Below are 18885 nucleotides of genomic sequence, written 5' to 3' on the forward strand. Positions count from 1 at the left end.
AGGATAAAAAAATTCTGAATAAACATTGTTTTAAGAAAAAAAAAGGGGGAGAGATAAGAGATCTAAGCCCTACATTTCCTGATTCTGATGCTGGGAAAATCACTTAATATTCCTGCCTTTTATTTGGTTTATTTGTAAATGGTAAAATGGGGATGATGCAAACTTACATTTTTGAGAACTGGGTCTCTTGAGGTCCCTCCAAACTATCTGATCAATGATTAGGAGGAATTCAAGGACTCATCATTCATGGGAAAAGCTTCCTTCTTACTTTAAAGATAATCCCTGGAAAAGAGAAAAGCAAACAGTAAAGCAGAAAGGAGAGTCTTTCTATATCTCTACTTATTCAAGGCCAAAAAGGGGAAATAAGAGGCTTTAAATCATGGGGTCTGCAATGACAAGAGATCTCCTGAGAAGGTATGCAGTGGAATAAATTAGCACAGTGTCAGGCACACAGTAGGTGCACAACGTTTGTTTGAATAGATAGACGAACGAATGAAAGAATGAATGAACCAAGATGCACTGAGTTGTGGCTCTCTCATATGACCACTTGGTACAAAGAGCATCTCTAGCAAAGGAAGTTCTAAAAATTCCATGGAGGTCTCTAAAAAGAAATAGATTATTTAGTGCAATGTTTTAGGAGTGGTTCTGTACAATGACAGTGGGAAAGGCTAGATCAGTGTGCCACATCTTTTGGGAGCTTGTTAAAAATACAGATTCCTGGGCACCACCTCAGATCTACTGAATCAGAATCTTCAGGGTGGTACATGGCAATGGCATTTGATGAGCTCCTAGCTGATTCTCATGTAGCCAGCCTTTGCTAGTCCTCAGATCAGTGCTGGGGCACTACTGCTCTAGATGATATCTCAAGGGCCCTTCCAGCCCAAGGATCCCATGATTCCGTGGAATGGACACTGGGGAGAAGTGATCGAGACAAGGAGAATTCGTTCATCCCACACTTATTGCACATGTAACAGAAATAGAACAGTCGTGTGGCTATGATCTCTCACTGAGCAAAAACCTGACCTCCAGGGAAGAGCTGTAGAAATCTACCCCCACCATTACCATCATCCTATAGGACAGGATGTTTTTTTTTTTTGGGCGGGGGGAGGTTCACAGAATAAAAGTACTTCCTTAGATTGTGTTAAGTTTTACATTTAATGAAGTGCTTTTGTACTTGGCATTCACATGATATAACACGGCAAGTATGGTTATTATCCCCATTTCATGAGTGAGAAAACCGAGGCTTAGAAAAGTTTAATTACTTCCTCAGCATCATTTAGCTTGTATGCAGTAGAGCCAGGAAGCCAACCAAATTTTGAAACTCCTAATACAATGCTATCTTAACTATTCCCTAGAGTTACATCATCTGTGGAGTGTGGCTTAAATGTCCCTGTGAAATTGCTGCTATTTTTTCATATTTTATCTGTGTAATAATATTATCTCCTGAGGCAAAGAAAGTGCCATCTTCCCTGGTAAAATAAATCCCAGATCTATAGGGAGAAGGGGAGCTGGACTGTTTGACTTTGTTTTTTTCCCCCCAAGATTCATCTTCCCTTGGTGAAATTTCCCAAAGTGTGCTCCTCAGAACACCAATCCTACAGAAGTTTCCTGAAATGAGTGTTGCTTTGTCACTGAGGTTTGAGAAACACTGCACAACTCTTACTAATCCTAGAGATGCACAATGCTTGTGATGTATTAAAGACTGTGGTAGGTTAAATGGTGACCCTACAAAAATATATATTCCCCTTCTAATCCTTGGAGCCTGTGAATATTACCTAATATGGCAAAAGATGTGATTAACTTGAGGATCTTGAGAGGAGTTTATCCTGGATTAACTAGGTGGGCTCTAATTTCAGTCACACGTATCTTAATAAGAGAGAAACGGAGATTTCTCTCTCATTCTCTCTCTCTCCTACACACACACACACACACACACACAAAGAGGTGATGTAAAGGTGGATCAGGGACAGATCTAAAGATGCTGTCTTTGGGGCACCTGGGTGGTGCGATTGGATAAGCTTCCAACTTCGGCTCAGGTAATGATCTTGCGGCTCATGAGTTTGAGCCCTACGTCAGGCTCCGTGCTGAGAGCTCAGAGCCTGGAGCCCGTTTCAGATTCTGTGTCTCCCTCTCTCTCTGCCCCTCCCCTACGCACACTCTGTTTCTCTCAAAAATAAATAAACATTAGAAAAAAAGATACTGTCTCTGAAGATTAGGGTGATGGACACAAGTGAAGAAATGTGGACAACCACCAGAAGCTGGAAGAACTGACTCTCTTCGAGCTTATGGAGGAACCATCAACCTGGGGATACTGACTTCAGACTTCTAGGCTCCAGAACTGTGAGAGAATTCAAGCCACCAAGTTGGTGGCAATTTGTTACAGCAGCCACAGGAAATTAGCAAAAAGGCCTTGAGGAGTCTTGCTAAGAGTCAACTCCTTTAAGATGTTTAACCCAACATTCCCCAAACTTGGTTGACCATGGCATCTTTTTCCCCATAAGTTTTATTAATATCCAAACAGAACTCATATTATATGCAACCCACTTTGGAAAATGCTGCCTGAGGGAAATCTTTTGTTAATTACTAGGGCTCCTACTGCACATCTGGGGACAGAGCTGCTCGTAGTTAATGTTCTGACCAAATATGAGCCAGGATCCTGTCCTGCCAACTCTGTAGTAGAGCTAAGATCAGGAGAATATTTAAATAAGACTTTCCTGAAGGCTGGGGATAGCAAAAGAGGAATGTCAACGGGATATGAATATAAAACTGGATGATCCTGCCAACAAAGGACTTTTTGGGTTGGACCCACTGGGGTACGCTGTAGGGATATGGTTTTGCCCAGCTCCTAACCACTACCATATCGCTCCAAACATCTATACAAACCCCAATACCCCAGAGCATACTGAAATGTCTCTACACTTCTCTCTAGAAAGCAAGGCCTGCCTGTGCAAGGAGTCTGTCTGAGATGGCTCTTCTGCAATGCCCAAGACTTGGATGACGGCCTGTGGGCTTCAGTAGAGTAATTGCACCTGATTACAGGGTACCTTGGCATTACACAAACACGGGAGAAGGCAAGGAGACCCATACTTCCTTTCATCTGGCTCCAGAGGACAGCCTCATCTTCAATACGAAGCTCTGTATATTCAAGGACCACATCAAAACAGGAGGCACAAGATCAGTGCAGGTACCCCGACCCAGGAAGCAAATACGCGACTCTTGTTTTGTAGGAGTGACATAAAGAATCACAATAATGGGAAAGATGCGTTTTATTGCATCCCCCACTTCCAGCCTTCCTTCCCTAATATCTACTTGTTGTTATGACTATTATCATTATTTTACACACCTCTTTCACATGAATGCTTGGCTATAAAGCAGCACTTGTTTTGCTTTATTGCCATTTGCCTCATGTAGGCCATTAAGGCTTTACCGCTCAAGCAAGGAGGCTTAATTTTATTTTTAAATAAGAAGGTTCTATGACTTCAAGACATTTATAAACTCCAGCTGGAAGGTGATTCAACCTTTCTGTGGAAGGCAAAAGACCTGGTGTCCTGGTCACTGAGCAACGGGTCACCATGACATTTCAAGAGCCCCTGTCTAAATTAGCCTGGCTGTAAATTCATAGAAAACACACACACACACACACACACACACACACACACACACCAAAAAAAGGAGCAAGAAAGAAAGATAGCTGCAAGATAGAAAGAATGTTTAGAGAAGACAGAACCTGTGAAGGCCACATGACAGACGGAAAAAAGTGGCTGCTGGCTCAAGAGGCCAGGTTTCAGAGCAATTACTTAAAGCTAGGCTGCACGCTCCTCACTGAGCTGATTCCTCTTGACAAGGAAGGGAGAGGGGCCGGGGAGGGAGGCAGACTTATTGTTTCTACCATGCAGGTGAATACTCTATGAACGCTCCTTTAAGTAGGGAGAATGGTGATGTGAACTCTATTGATATTCATAATGTACCAAAGCCAGCCTCCCATAATAGACTGAAAGCATTCACAAAAGCCCTAGCATGAGGCATAGATAGAGGTGTGTGTCTCTTCTTGGGATCTGAATGGAATCCGTTTTTCAAAGAGTGACCTCATGTTCATACCAGGTTATCCTCCCAACTCGTGCTGCCCTGGAAGCTACAGAATTGCTTTATTAATAAGCTAAACAGGTGAGCCGGAGGGGGTTATCTTTAAGGGAGTATGTATAATTCCCCTTCAGTGATGGAAGAGGGAGCCATTGCTTCCTGTCAGGGCAAAGGACGGCAAACCCTCCCCGGGCAGCCTCCACAAGGAAGGAGAATGCATTCCAGGGTTTGGCAGGGTGGTCAGAGGAGGGAGACGTCACTCTGAAGGCTGAGCGGCAGGCAGCACCCTCCCCTCTGGCTGAGCACCCGGCAGCTTTGTGGATCCTCCTCAGAACAGTGACAGCCAGAAACAGGTGAATTGGTACAGATAAAAGAACCCATCCCTACCTCTGGAAGCATGAAAACAGTGTCTGCTAACCTTTATATGAGGCATTTGCTCCCTTTCCACCATTGTCTCTGCTTTTCTGAAGCCCTGGACAGAGCCAGCTTTGTAAATACCCATGTGCCAATTAAAAATGTAAGGATGCAAGTCCAGCTGTGCCAAAGTCCATCGGTCTGCAACGGGACAGCGACGGGAAACAATTGAAATCTAATGGACCCCCTTGGGGATCACCTGTCTCTACACATTGTTCCCTGCCATCATCACTGACCCAAAATGGGACCATCTGACGGGGAATGGGCTGTGCAATCCATAGACAGAGTCAGCGCCATATGGAACAGGCATTCCAATTGCCCACTGCAATACATAAAAACGATTCAGGATTCTAACTCTATTTCCCTGGCGATCGAGTTTAGCTATCACTGGGCTCGCTATAATCAGATTCTGCCACTATATTTATTAAATATAAGTTGCTAAACATATGGCTCAAGGGATGGGTAACAGGACATCCAGCCAGGCATAGCAGGAGTATCATTTTCCAGGTCTGCCCCCAGGCACTCAAGGCTGACAGTGTCAAAGAGCCGATGGCTGTTCAGAGCCTAAGAAGAATGGGTCTTCTCAGTCACGGAACCCAATGGTGTATGTAGTTGCTTAGAAGTTACAACCAAAGAGGCCAAGATTATGGGCTCAATCCTAGTGCCAGATAGCTCTGCCTCCCTTTATTCATCCACTCTTTTAGTGAACATCTAGTGTGTACCATGCCAGTGTTATGACTTGATGATACCGAGCTGAGCAAATCATGGCCAATATACCTGTCTAGAAAGCCACTCAGTCTAACATGGGAGAAAACCCAGAAAACAGAAATTTCACCCTAGCGTAGTTTGTGCTGTAAAATAAATGGGCACAGACTCATGTGTTTGGGAGCCCAGAAGTGGGGAACAACTAAAATTTAGTGTTTCCCATTATTTGTACAGAACTTTTCAGTTTATAATTTCTAAGCCTGACACAAAACTTAGAAGCAGAGGTACCTTCTCTTCCCAAGGGAAGGGGCTGAAATCAGAGACGCAATTAGCCAAGGTCATATGGCAGGCATGGGGAAAACACACTGCTCACCTGAGCCTTGCTGTCTGGTCTACGAACACAACTTACCCGTAGCACTGAGAGCCTGCTGGCAGATCAGGGAAGTCCCCTGTCAGGACCTGAAGTTCAGATCCCTCACTGACGACCTGCAGCAGCATCTTCACAGACTAAGAAAGTCTATGCATTAATTATCTGGATTGTGGCCCTCATTATTTATGGTTCACTCAGGTGCGCGGAACCCAGAATCACGGGAGATGCATTGAGAAGAAGAAGTACAGTTGCAAAGACTGGCAGATAACCACACCTGTGTATGTGTCTCCTCCTGCAACTCCACACACGGGGCAAGAAAAGGATGTCTGTAAGGCTGCACACAGTCATAAGGGTCAAGAGAAAAATAAATGGGGAAATGGGCACAAAATTTTCATGCTGGAGAATAGTTGAACAAATGGTAGTAAACTCAGCATGTCGGAGGAGGCCAAACCCAAAGCCCACAGTGAGAAAAGCAGGCAGGTCTGTACCTGGGGAAGCCCAGCAAAGCCCAGGAATTGTGAACCACGATACCTCTGGAAGTGAGAGTGAGGGCAGGGCTGAAAGTATTTGTTAAATGTCTACGTGGGAAGCAGGTTCCCAGATACCTCTATTAGTCTGCAAAGCTAGGTGGCTGTCAGATGCAGAGTTTCTGAAGAGGGACTTTGGGCTCCGGGACATGAGACCCAGCGCAGGCAGCTGCATGTACAGAAAACAGTGGACTGAATGGGAAGTTGGCACAGTGCACTGGAGAACCTGGGCCCCTGGACCCCCGAGACAAGACACTAAAGCAGCCCAAGACTTATACTCCTTGGAGGCTCTACAGTGAAATGTCCAGCAGATTACTTATCATGAATCCCCCTTGTGTGCAAGCCAGCTGCAAACACACAGAGCATCCAATCAGCATTTCGATTCCTCACTGTTAATATATCGCAAGACATTAGAGGAAAGCCTCACGAAAGAGACCACAGCAAACAGGAAAAAAAAAATGTAGAGACAAAGCAGGAAGCAAAAAAAGATTTTCAAGGAGAAATTTTGGGAGTGCGTGGGTGGCTCGGTTGGTTAAGCATCCCACTTTGGTTCAGGTCATGATCTCATGGTTTGTGAGTTTGAGTTCCGTGTTGGGCTCTGTGCTGGCAGCTTGGGGCCTGGAGCCTGCTTCGGATCCTTAGTCTCTCTCTCTCCCTTCCTCCCCTGCTTGTGCTTTCTCTCTCTCTCAAAAATAAATAAAAATACTTCAGAAGAAAAAAGAAAAACTTTTATAATTGCTTCAGAAAGATGAGAAAATACAGCACATACATATTAATAAGAGTTGACATGTGCTGAGCACGTTCAATGTGCTAGCCCTGCTCCAAGTGCTTTGTTAGTAACTTACTGAGTCCTTGCAACAGCCCTACAGGAAGCCTGTGTCGTTATTATCCCCATTTTACAGCTGAGGAAACTGAGGGTTTCAGTCCACTGTTGAACGTCCCCCTGCTGGTTGAGCTGCTGAGCCACATTTTGTACCCAGTCTGCCTCTTCTGCTTGTTAAGCTCAACTGCCCCACAAGGTGGGGGCAAAACTTGAACTTCTGTAATGGCAAAGAGACATTATGGATAGATATGAAAGCAGCCAACGAGGTTCACAAACTAGTGGAAGGGACAGGGAATCACAGGGTCCAGGCACATAAGTGCATGCGAATAACTACAACAGGCATGAGTTAAAAGGACGAAGGCTATGCTAAGACTTGAGCCTAGCTTACCTCCTGTGGGGCAGCATTTCCTCTTGTAAATCCGGCTTAGCCACAATTGTGATCAACACCAGAAGAACCTCTATTTCCCCAGTCTCTGCCACAATCTCTGCTGGGTGCTGTCAGTCGGCACCATCCAAAGAACAGAACTGTGAGGACTGGGGGGCATTTCTCCCACCAAAAGTCACAGTCCTTTCCCTTCCATTGTAGCTATCTTATTTCTAACTTTCTGCCTTCTCTAGTCTAAAAATACAGGTAGGCACAAACATCAGTAGCTGTTGTGGAGGAACCTCTTTCTCTGGCTTCAAGCCTCCAAAAGGAGGGACTGCCATTTGAATAAGCTTCCTGGCCTCTGCTCCTCTGGGAAGAAGAATAACTTCTTATTGATACGTTTGGGAGAAGGAACTGAGCCTGGACTTTTCTCTCTTTGTGCAGCCTGCTCGCCAGGAAGACTCCTACTCTCTGTTTTTCCATGGGGTAAACTGGGAAGGCTGTTATCTTCTGACTCGGCCTAGGTGGGCAGGTTTATTCTGAAGTGTGTCAATAAGCCATCTACCCAAAGATCTAAGACACACCCTCCGATCTAGCTCTTTCTGGCAATAAAACTGCCATTTATTTTATTTTAGTTTAGTTTAGTTTAGTTTAGTTTATTTTAGTTTAGTTTAGTTTTTGTTTATTATTGAGAGATAGAGCATGAGCATGGATGGGAGGGGCAGAGAGAGGGAGACACAGAATCCGAAGCAGGCTCCGGGCTCCGAGCTGTCGGCACAGAGCCCGACGCAGGGCTCGAACTCACAAACTGCGAGATCATGACCTGAGCCAAAGTCGGATGCTCCCCCGAATGAACCACCCAGGCGCCCCTAAAACTGCCATTTTGAACTCCCCCTGCCTGCTGTTCCCTCATAGCTCAGCAGTATCACACGTCTCCCACTCGGCTATGTGCTGTTGGCTCCTAGAACACACCAAGCTGTTCCGGCCTCTGGGCCTCTGGGCCTGCTATCTCCTTCGCTTTCACTGGCTGGAACTCCCTTCTTACAATTCTTTCTCTGACTGATTCCTTACTTTTCAGTTCTCTCAGTGAGGTCTTCCCACATCGTTTTAACTACAGTAGGCCCATCTCTGCTCATTTTCCTCAGTCGTGGCTCCCTGTTTGTTGTCCTTATGGCACTAATCACAACTTTTATTCTTAAATATTTATGGATGTATTATATCTTCCCTATATGATGGAAACCTCCATGGGACAAGGGCTTTATTTTGTTCTAAATTGTACCTGCAGCACCAACCATCATGCCTTGCACATAGCAAGTCCTTAATAAACAGTTGTTGAATCAATTAATGAAGTTAGTGGTTTCCACAAAAGTTCATGCTTTCTACATGTTGAGGTGTTACAACGTGGAATAGCTCTGTTGTTAATATCACTAAATAGTTCAACAAGTAATACTTCTTCCTATTTCCTCTGTTTCCTTAGTTTACCTTATGCTGATGGCACTGGGGCTTCCCGGCCTACCATGTGTCCTTGGTTCTTGCCAGGGACATTCTGACTTAGCTACCTGCTTTCTTCAACCTGCAACATGAGTCCGTATGCAGACTGTATTAGCTTCTACACAATTCAGCCACAACGTTAGTTATTATTTACCACATCATTCCATTCAAATCTATGTGTTTTTTCCCCCTATTTTACTCCTTTCTTCCTGTGTCTCCTCTGTCTCTTTCTCCAAAGGGAATTAGTACTCCTTCTTTAATCAGGAATTTTTTTCCCTTAGGATTTCTCCTTCATGGATCCATAGCACTGGCATTTAAAAATTAATATCTGTACATCTTCAAAGATTTTAAAAAATCATGAAGACACCACACTTATGTTTTAACAGAAATAATCTTCAGCCACAGTCTATATGGCATCCCTGGAATTTTGAACCACAGCTCTAGGAAGACTCTATGCTATCTCTTAAAGGGCTAAGTGAAACTCTGGAGTTGGAAGGAACTAGTGAGGTCAAAGGGCCCCCTCTGGAGCCAGAAATCTCTAGGACCATCTGTCTTAGATGGTCCTGCCAGGACAAGGGCAAGGGACAAAGCAAATCATGAGAGGTTTGGTTCTCATGAGATTTGAGTTTGGCCGAACTATATTTGACCTGTAAGGTCCTTAGGTAGTTCAAAGTCATTCTTAGGACTTTTCCAGAACTAGTATGAGATATAAAGTTTATACAGGTTTTACCCATAATGACTAATTCTCTTAAAAGCCTTCTGCTTATGAATCAGAGCCATATGTGTGTGTGTGTGTGTGTGTGTGTGTGTGTTTGTGTATATATATATGAATATACTCATGAATATATATATATGAATATACTCATGAATACATATATATGAATATACTCATGAATACATACATATATATACATATATATATATATATATATATATGAAACCTATTTAAGGCAGAGCTGTAAATGGTTTTCGAAAATAGAAAATTATATATCTAATTGCAAGCAATGTTCCAAATTAGAATATACTTAATTTGGATATTTTCTTTGATCTTTCCTTCCTAAGAAGAGTGGTCTGGGAACAGGTTGTTTTCATAGACTTTTCGGGATTTCAGTTTCAATTCTTCTTATCCTGAGCTTCCTCGGACCTGGGAAACCCAGAGTCTTAAATAGGTGTATTTAGAAAGAGTACTCTATTTAATACATAAATGGGCCCATATGGTACATCTAGTGATGCCCAAGTAGCCCAAGGAAGTCCTCAATTACTGGCTGCATTCATGCTCTCTGCACTTGGAAGAATATGTAGCAACATAAATACATTCAATTATTTTTTCCCCTATTTTACCTTAATTTTTTATTTCTTCATCCCAATATCTTATGAACAGAACATATTTCTATTATGTCCAGTATTATAGACAGGCAAAGGCAATATTTACATTGTCTTATGTATTATTATATATGTGTACATATGCATATATATGTACATATCTGTGTGTGTGTGTGTGTGTGTGTGTGTGTGTGTGTGTGTGTAAAAAGAGAGAGAGAAAGAGAGAATCATATAATAATTGCATAGGTCCAATAAAACATCCTTGTTGTCACAGCTTGACCTAAAAAAATACTTTGTTTCCATTTATGAGGACTCATTCATTGTCTCCTGGTTATAAATGTGGTTGGAAAATGTTCTGTGATGAGAGATACATGCTTATAGAAATCAAATCTTGAATGGAGAAGGTATGTCTGATGATATGCTTAAGCCAAAGCTGTTGCTAGAGACAACCTGAGTCTCTGTGAATAAAGTATTGATCAGAAACACAGAAATTGAAGGGTTTCTCAAGAAAAAAAAGGTGTGTGTGTGGGGGGGGGGTAGAGAGCAGGGTGGGGGGAGAGAGAGAAAGAACTATTGCGCTCATGGGGGAAGCAGGCTTCAGGCTCTGTATGGCTTTTCTTACTCTTTCTGTGTCAGCCTAGCTAGAAGAGAGAAGACACAGGGGCATCAGAAAGAATAGAGCCAAGACCTGGAAATTTAAAGGCCAAGTGAAATCTGTCCCTCTAAATCAAAAGAAGTTGGGTAGCTGGTAATAAATAGCTAGAGACACAATCCAGACTCAGCAGTCTGCCCTTCCTCACCCACTCTGGTGAAACTCCCCAAGGAGTGAGATTCCATGTACCCCCCGTTCCTGGTATACGCCATATGCCCTAGGCCTTCTCAGAGCAGTGCCAGATTCTAAGTGGCATACTACGTAAAGCAGGACGTCAGAAGAAATATCATCCCCTAAGAGATAAAGAGAATGTCTCAGACCTTGGCTCAGTAGTAAATCTCTTCGACTGTGGTCCATTTATACCATCCCTTCTTCACTATGAGATGGCAGTGTGGCAGGGTAGAAGAGGTAGGGAGGGCACACGGTTGCAACTGAGCCTAGCACCTGGCTCTAAACCCACAACAGTATGAATAGACCAATAATAATGGGGACAAAGGCAAAATGTCCCGGGGTCTCTGGCAGCTGAGCACCCCTCAGAGAGGCTGCTGGGGCAAAAAGGGTCCAGAGGCATGAGCCAGTTCTGAACAGCAGCAGCACGAGGGGATCTGGAGTTCATAACAAAGGAAGAAGGTAATTTTAATCAAGGTATGAGGATAAGACGAGAATTAGATTACCATAATTTGCAAGAAATATTCTATAAGAGCTTGTTCTTTCTGATTAGGTACATCATCAATAAATTACAAGTTGATAGTATAAAGTTTCTATATAAATGTCGCAATAAATATATGTTTATTTTCTTCTAAGGAAAAATGGCCAGGATGTAAGTAGTTACGCCTTGCAATGTTCCTGGTGCATAGTAGGTCTACTAAATATGCGTTGAATTAATGAATTACTGAATGAATAAACTATAATCCATATTTTTTAACTTTGTGGTTTTATAGTACTCATTTGCTTCCAGTGGTTGCATCCCTATTTGTAAGCAAAGTGCCAATGAAAAGAAATTGAACAATTCTGAAGTATTAGTAAATACCTACTGGGAAGGGGTTTGTGAGCTTATTTGTTTTGTGTCTGTGTTTGTTTTAATAAGGAATTAACTACCCATAGAGTGTATAAATGTTTGTACTGTTACTCTAGATGATTCAGGAGAGTCAAAAAAAAAACCCATTTCGGAAGTACTATCTTCTTTACTTGGAATTTATCTTGGTCTTTGGCACATTTTCTCAGATTGAGGACTCTGAAACAGTGAAACTCTCTTTATGATTCTAATGTCCCTTGACTCATAAGTCACAGGAGAACTAATGACTTAACACTTTCAACTTTTCTAAAGCATTTAAGGGAATATTCATCGTCCAACATCAGACGAATGGACAAGTCCAGTGGGTTTTGGGAACCACCTCCTCACTGACAGTGATGGACTTTGCTTCTAGCCAAGAAGAGAACATAGGGGGCTGACACAGACTTTCTATTTTTTACTCTAATGAATGCTATTTTCATTTGCTTTAGAGAGCAGTCCCTAAGAAGACTAGTGACAAGATGAAGGTTCACTGGTTTCCTTTCTCCCTGACAGGTTCAAAAGTGTGGTGCAGGTGGCAAATTAGACTTGGCTTCCCATTAATTGGTAGGAAGAAACTTTTCACCTGCTGTTCAGATTGTCATTGGATCCTTTAGCACACATGGAGGTTTTGTGGAATTATTATTATATTTATCATTGCTGCTGCTAATGCTGTAGGCAATTTTTCTAAGAAAATCATGAAGGGCTGATGTCAATTAGAAGCCCCTGTGAGTAAATGTCTTAAAGTAACTAGAAAGTTGAGGTACCCATTTGCTGCTGTGTGAGCAGCAAACCAACTGATATAAACTCTCAGCTCTGGGTCTGGTAAAGAACTTATCCTGTGATTGTCTTTAAAGACTTTGAGAAAGTAACAACAACAAAATAATAATATTGAGATGACAATGATTATGATGTGTTTTTACTTATCAAACTTCTACCGTGTGCAGGCAACATACAGTGTTTTATCTTTATTTGGTAATTTAAGCTACACAGCTACTCTAAGAGATGATTATTTTTTGAGCCCTGGAGAAGTAAGGGATTGGCCCAGCTTCACACAGCTTGTAAGTGGTAAAGCCATTATTCAACCCCAGTTTATAACTGGAAGGACTACAAAAACGCAAACCACTAGGATGAGAAGCGTAAATCCTTCCTTCCTAGGACATTCCAGCAAACAGAGCCAAAGACTTCCATGGTGAAACTGGACAGGATTTAATACCAAAGAAGACAAGTAGAGGAAGAACAGAAGAGGAGAGCATGTCTTTCTAAAGCCTGGTGGTCTTTTCCATGGAATTCAGGGAAGATTCTTCTGACAGACCAGCCCTAGATATGTTATGGAATAAGAAGGACACATGTGTAAGCACTGAACACTGTGATGGCTTTGGGATGTGCTAACCTGGTAAGCTAACCTACACTCCTCCAAACTCCCTTTCTAGTATGTTTCTGATCAGGGTGGGCTACGTGGGAGATTCTTTCATGAGAACCAGAGTGTCAAAGCGAGAAGGTAGCCATTTTGTAATATGCACACATATTTCCCCAGTTTTTAAATTAAGCATTAGTCTAGATGCTACAGTGAAGGAGTTTTTGGCTGCAATTAAAGTCCCAAATCAGTTGATTTTGAGTTAATCAAAAGAGATGATCCTTGATGGGCCTGACTTAATCAGGTAGAAGCCCTTTAAAGAGGGACTAAGCCCTCCTGGAATAGAAAAGATTCCAAGCAATAGAAGAGAAGGTAAACTGTAAAATATTTCTACGTTCTGAGGTCTCTATGCTTTCCTTATTGTTGCAGATCTGCTGACTCACCTCATTGGCATGAAGCAGCAGCTGGGGCTGCTGCTGCTCTTTCCTTCCTGACTGCCTGCCTTGCGGACTGCAGGATTATGAAGCCTGCTCCTGCAACTGCATAAGTGTGCTCCTTGTAGCAAATCTTGCTCTCTCTCTCTCTCTCTCTCTCTCTCTCTCTCACACACACACACACACACACACACACACACACACACACACACACATCTCCTACCATCCCCTACTGGTTTTCTCCTCTGGTTACTGAGGGACAGAAGAACCAGAGCACATCTGGACACCAGCGCTATTCAACAGTAAATAAGCTTATATAAGAAATTGTCTCTCCAGGAGAAGAGGAGACACTGGTTGGCACAGCATTCTACGTAAAGGAAGAAGCAGGAAAAGTTAATATAAAGCCACATCCAACAGGTAGGAAGTGGGTGTACTTTTCATGGAACAACACACTGTATTAGTCTACTCGGGCTGTCAGAAAACAAACAAACAAAAAACACAGACTGGGTGACTTAAATAAGAAAAGCTCATTTTCTCACAGTTCTGGAGGCTGGAAGTCCCAAGATCAAGTTCCCAGCACGGCTGGTTTCAAGAAGGGGCCTCTCTTTCTGGTTTGCAGGTAGCTGTCTTCTGTGTCCTCACATGGCCTTTCCTGTGTGTGTGCAGAGACAGAGAACACCTAGGTAGCTCTTCCCCTTCTTATAAAGACACTAACCTTATTAAATTAGGGTCCCACAATTATAACCTCATTTATAAGAGATTTGTGGAATTTGAGAAACTTAACAGATGAACATAGAGGAAGGGTAGGAAAAATAAGACAAAAACAGAGACAGAGGCAAAACCATAAGAGATTCTCACATACAGAAAGCAAACTGAGGGTTGATGGGGTGGGGGTGGGGAAATGGGTGACAGGCATGAAGGAGGGCATTGTCGGGATGAGCCCTGGGTGTCACATGTAAGTGATGAATCACTGGATTCTACTCCGGAAGCCAAGACTACACAGTATATTAACTAACTTGAGAATTAAAAAAAGAGGTTAATTACCTCCCCAAGTCCCTATTTGCCCATATAGGAGCACTGGGAGTTAAGGCTTCAACCTATCCATTTTGGAAGGACATAATTCAGTCCGTAACATACATCTAGTGAACAAAAAGAAGAAAAATGTTTCCAAAACTAGGGAAATTGAAGGTTGGCCATTCCTCCTAAAGAATTCGCTAGTTATTGGTAGAAAGAAGAATTCTTCTATTGTTCAGGTTGTCACTGGGTACCTCAGCACATTTTTTAATCCAACTTTCCTTTTGCCCTCTGCCAGGTTCTATCACAATACTGACTCCTTCACTGTTTTCCAAAAAAAAAAAAAAAAAAAAAAGAAAGAAAGAAAGAAAGAAAAAGAAAAGTCCAGTTCATCATTTATTTATAGATTTTACTGAAGAATCATAAGAAAAACAGTAAAGGACAGTTTACATGACACACTCCAGAGCAAAATATTTCAAATCCTCTCACCAGATATAACTCTCCAATATTCTTACTATAGTTCTTACACCAAATTCCCACACACAAAGTCAGTCTTTTGTTCCTCTATCGTCTCAAGTAATTCTGCCCCTAACCTGCCCTAATCAGGCTATTGCTATTTCATATAAAGAAATTTGAGGTCTCAACCCACCAAACCAAGTGATTTATCAAGCAACACGCAGTGGTCTCCCTCAGAGAAGTTCTAGTAAAACATACTTTTCTCCATCTTGCTTCAAGAATAAAAAGCACTGTTAAAGGAATTTGATGCCTGTCCAAAAGACACTTCCAAGTAAAGGACTGTGGCGCATCAGTTGGTTGGTCATCGATGGAGTGGAGCCTGATTCAGGATGGACACACGTACAGAGGGAGGCAGGCCTCAAGTGACCAAAGATATTATTTCCCACAAGCCAGACGCGGCAAACCTACTATCATTATAGTCATCTGCTCCTGATCACTGGGGAGAAACAGGCACTGTCTTGACAGCCTGTTGGGACAGTTGGGCTCACGGAATATAGGGCAGCTCCCCCTGAAGGAATTCTCTCTGCTGCTCACAAAAATGGCTAATTTAACACAGCATCAAATTAATAATGGAACGTAACTTTGCCACGGCACTGAATGCCTCACATTTGTTTGCCGCACTGTTGAGACGTGCCCTCCCTACACCCTTCCCTCATCTCATTACACAAGTGCCTCTTTCTGGAACTCACTGAGAATCGTTCCCTGTGGAACTCTTATACTTGGGTGCCTGACAAATGTTTCAGCAATTCAGTTTGGAGAGGCACATGGTATAACAGGAGGACTCCGGGGATAACGTTGTGTGAATGTGCTTTGTTAAGGTTAAGATAACACATACGTGTAAATTTTTCTCTAATGAGTCAGGGGCCCAAAGTACTTGTATCCATTCTAATGACCTTCAGCAAGTCCCTTTACCTTTCGAGAATTCAGTTTCCTTATTTTCAAAACTGTAGTATTTTACTAGATGCTGTCTAAGGTCCATTCTGGATCAATAATGCCCGTTGTCATCATGATGACTTGAACTTTATGGCACACCCAGGGCCCTCCTCTACTCCTCTTATATATACTACCTCATTTGGTCATCAAAACAATCCTATCAAAATAGTACATCATCCCCATTCTTCACATTAAAAACACCGAGGCACAATGACGTTAAGTAGCTTGTCCAAAGTCATGCAGCAGAAAGGGCTGAGCTACAATTTTAACCCAAATAAATGTGCCTCTAGTACCCATACTCAGCCACTGTATTATACCGCTACCAAGAGTATGTTTTAATGATACATTCTATAAAAACAAAACCAGATTAAAAAACCCACAAAACCTTTGAATGGGCCAACACAACAACATCAGTAGGCATAGCCAGTAATAAACTGGAATTTTTTTAAACGCTGGTGGCAGACTTATCATAATCCATTTATGTTCTCGCCCAGGCTTCTTAGGACTAACATGGGATGCTTGGACCAGGGTTAACAGCACAAACCCATGTAGTGCAACAGGCAAAGCTAACTGGCTTACCCAGGACTGAAATCTTGACACTTGATCATTTGGAAATGTTCCACTTGCCAAGGTTTTGACAGATATTTACTCCTGCTATGCCTATAGAACCAGGCTGTAAGATTGCCAGCACTGTCTGCTTGGATTGCCTGTGCATGGGCAAATGGGATCTTGCCACACCTTCACGTTGGGAACCTTCCCAAGGGGCAAAACAAAATTCCAAAGAAGCAGCCTTTCACTTAGTATGTAGAGATGGCTATGATGAAAGTAGGTTAGCTCTGACTGCTACACAGCTGAGCATATTTTCCATACCTTGAATGGCCTTCCCCGTCTTCTCACTCACCCCAAACCTTCTCAACCCTCCAGAATGGCCATCCACATTGGTTTATCCTTCTTTGAACTCATGTTTTACTGTTAACTCTGCATCAGAGTTCGGTGCCCGATTATGAGCGTTATCCTGATGCTTTGTGATGGTTTCACGTGTAGCTGAGTCTCATTTGCCTCAACTGGTAGGTGCCTCAGAAAAAATGAGGCATACTTCTTTAATTCTTCCATGGCACCCAGGTCAGTGATACATGGAACACGTGGTTCTCTTACCACTAGGAAAACATTTGCTGAACTGGCCTGAATGGAGGATTTGCACACAGGAACTATCTTCTGGAAAAAAAAAAATCTTTAGAATCCAGGAGTCATTGGAGAAATGAGAATGGCTGACCACAACGTGCATGGGGGCTCCTATCAGCCTGACCACTTACTTGGTGTGGCCACCACTGACATTTCTTCAGATTGTGAACATCAACTAAAGCTTTTAAAAAGACTAAGTGCCATCGCTAACTCAATTCCAATTAGGCTGGTAGAAAACCAAGAGGAAAGTTAGACCCCCATGGGAATCTCTTCAGCAAAGTACAAAGGTCACGGTTAAGGAGGGAGAGTCAGCTCCTGGACCACAACAACACAGAAGGTGAGGAAGATGGGAAAGCAGGAACACCAAAAACATGAAGTGAGGAAGCCAATGGAAACTATTGTTATTAGGCCAACCTTTGGGAATGCCTCTTGAGCACATTTCTGTGTAGATTCAAGACACTGCATTTCTTTAAGCAGGAGATACCACAAAATAATACCAATACCATATCAGTTTACAATCTAAAGGAGCAAAAGGCTCTCTTTATGTTATCTTGATCTGATTTGGCATTCTAGGCCCCAATGGAATAGTGATGTCTTATTTCAAAGAAACCACTCTCTGTAGAGATCTTAGAACCATGGTTCTCTAAGAAGACTTACTGGGTTGAAGGAATGTTTGCACATCTTCCCTTCATGAGGTTTCCTACGGTGGGTGGTAGAATATCCGATCTGCTCAGCTGATTGTGTGTGAGCAGAGTCCTCTAAGTGCGTATGTGCTCAGGTCAGGGTAGGGCAAGAGTGCATTTGATTATTTCCATCGGAGTATGTGTGAGGTTGACAGGGAAACAAATGTAGGCAGTTCTGAGCCAAATGGCCATCGCTGTCCAAGGCATCTGCAAACCACATTTGTTTTTTGGCTGTGATGGAAAGGGTTGGCTATCTCTGTCTTGTCTTCCTTTACTGCCCTGATCCCCTGAGCCAGAGGAAGGTGCTGCCAGTGATGTCTTTCCCAGGCATGGTTTGTTGTTTTTCTTTGTAGATTTTATGCATTGGTGGCCAAAAGCCTTGAGTAAGGAAATGATCCTTTAGGAACAAAAAAGCTCTTTTGTATGTGACATTTAGGACATCAGGCAGAATGGGCTTTCCAGATAAAGTTGGCTGGCGATGGGAAGAGTGGCATCTACGGGTCATAAAGCACCATGTTTGTACATATTTCCTGCCGACAGGCACTTCCTCTGCATGCCAATCCCCTGTGTTAATGTCGGCACTTCCTTCTCCATGGGATGGCCTCTTGCTGAATAATTCTGCCTATGGAAGGTCCTTTGGTAGAGCTAGGAAGGAAGAATGCCCTGACCACAACACCTTTTCAAACAATTTTATTTATTAGTTGGCTATTTCTAAATGTTTACATTTTTCTAAGAAGCAAAACGAAAAGACCAAAAAGAAAGAAGCAGTAGCCACCTAGTCATTCTTTCTTTCTTTCTTTTTTTTTTTTTTAAACTGGATTCAGAATTTAGAATTTGTCTGGGTATTGAATCTAGCCATACTGTAAACTTTTTGGAATACAAAAATACAGCCAAGAAAGTCCAAAGCCTCTATGGTACCAGAAGTGTCACAGAATAAGTGGGCACAAACATTAGCCACGTGCT

General features: G+C 42.6%; 1 protein-coding gene across 1 annotated transcript in view; it reads right to left on the bottom strand.

Annotated features, from left to right (window-relative positions):
- Nucleotides 1–18885, bottom strand: part of LOC144614867 (uncharacterized) — a 344843-nt gene that overhangs the window by 20132 nt on the left and 305826 nt on the right. The window contains exons 8-9 of the mRNA XM_078440778.2: nucleotides 14134–14246; nucleotides 168–282 (exon numbers count right to left, since the gene is read on the bottom strand). The gene's annotated coding sequence lies outside the window, so the exon portion shown is untranslated. The remainder of the gene's footprint in view (nucleotides 1–167; nucleotides 283–14133; nucleotides 14247–18885) is intronic.

The sequence above is a fragment of the Panthera onca genome, chromosome F1 (assembly GCF_046562875.1).
Source record: "Panthera onca isolate mPanOnc1 chromosome F1, mPanOnc1 haplotype 2, whole genome shotgun sequence".
Lineage (NCBI taxonomy): Eukaryota > Metazoa > Chordata > Mammalia > Carnivora > Felidae > Panthera > Panthera onca.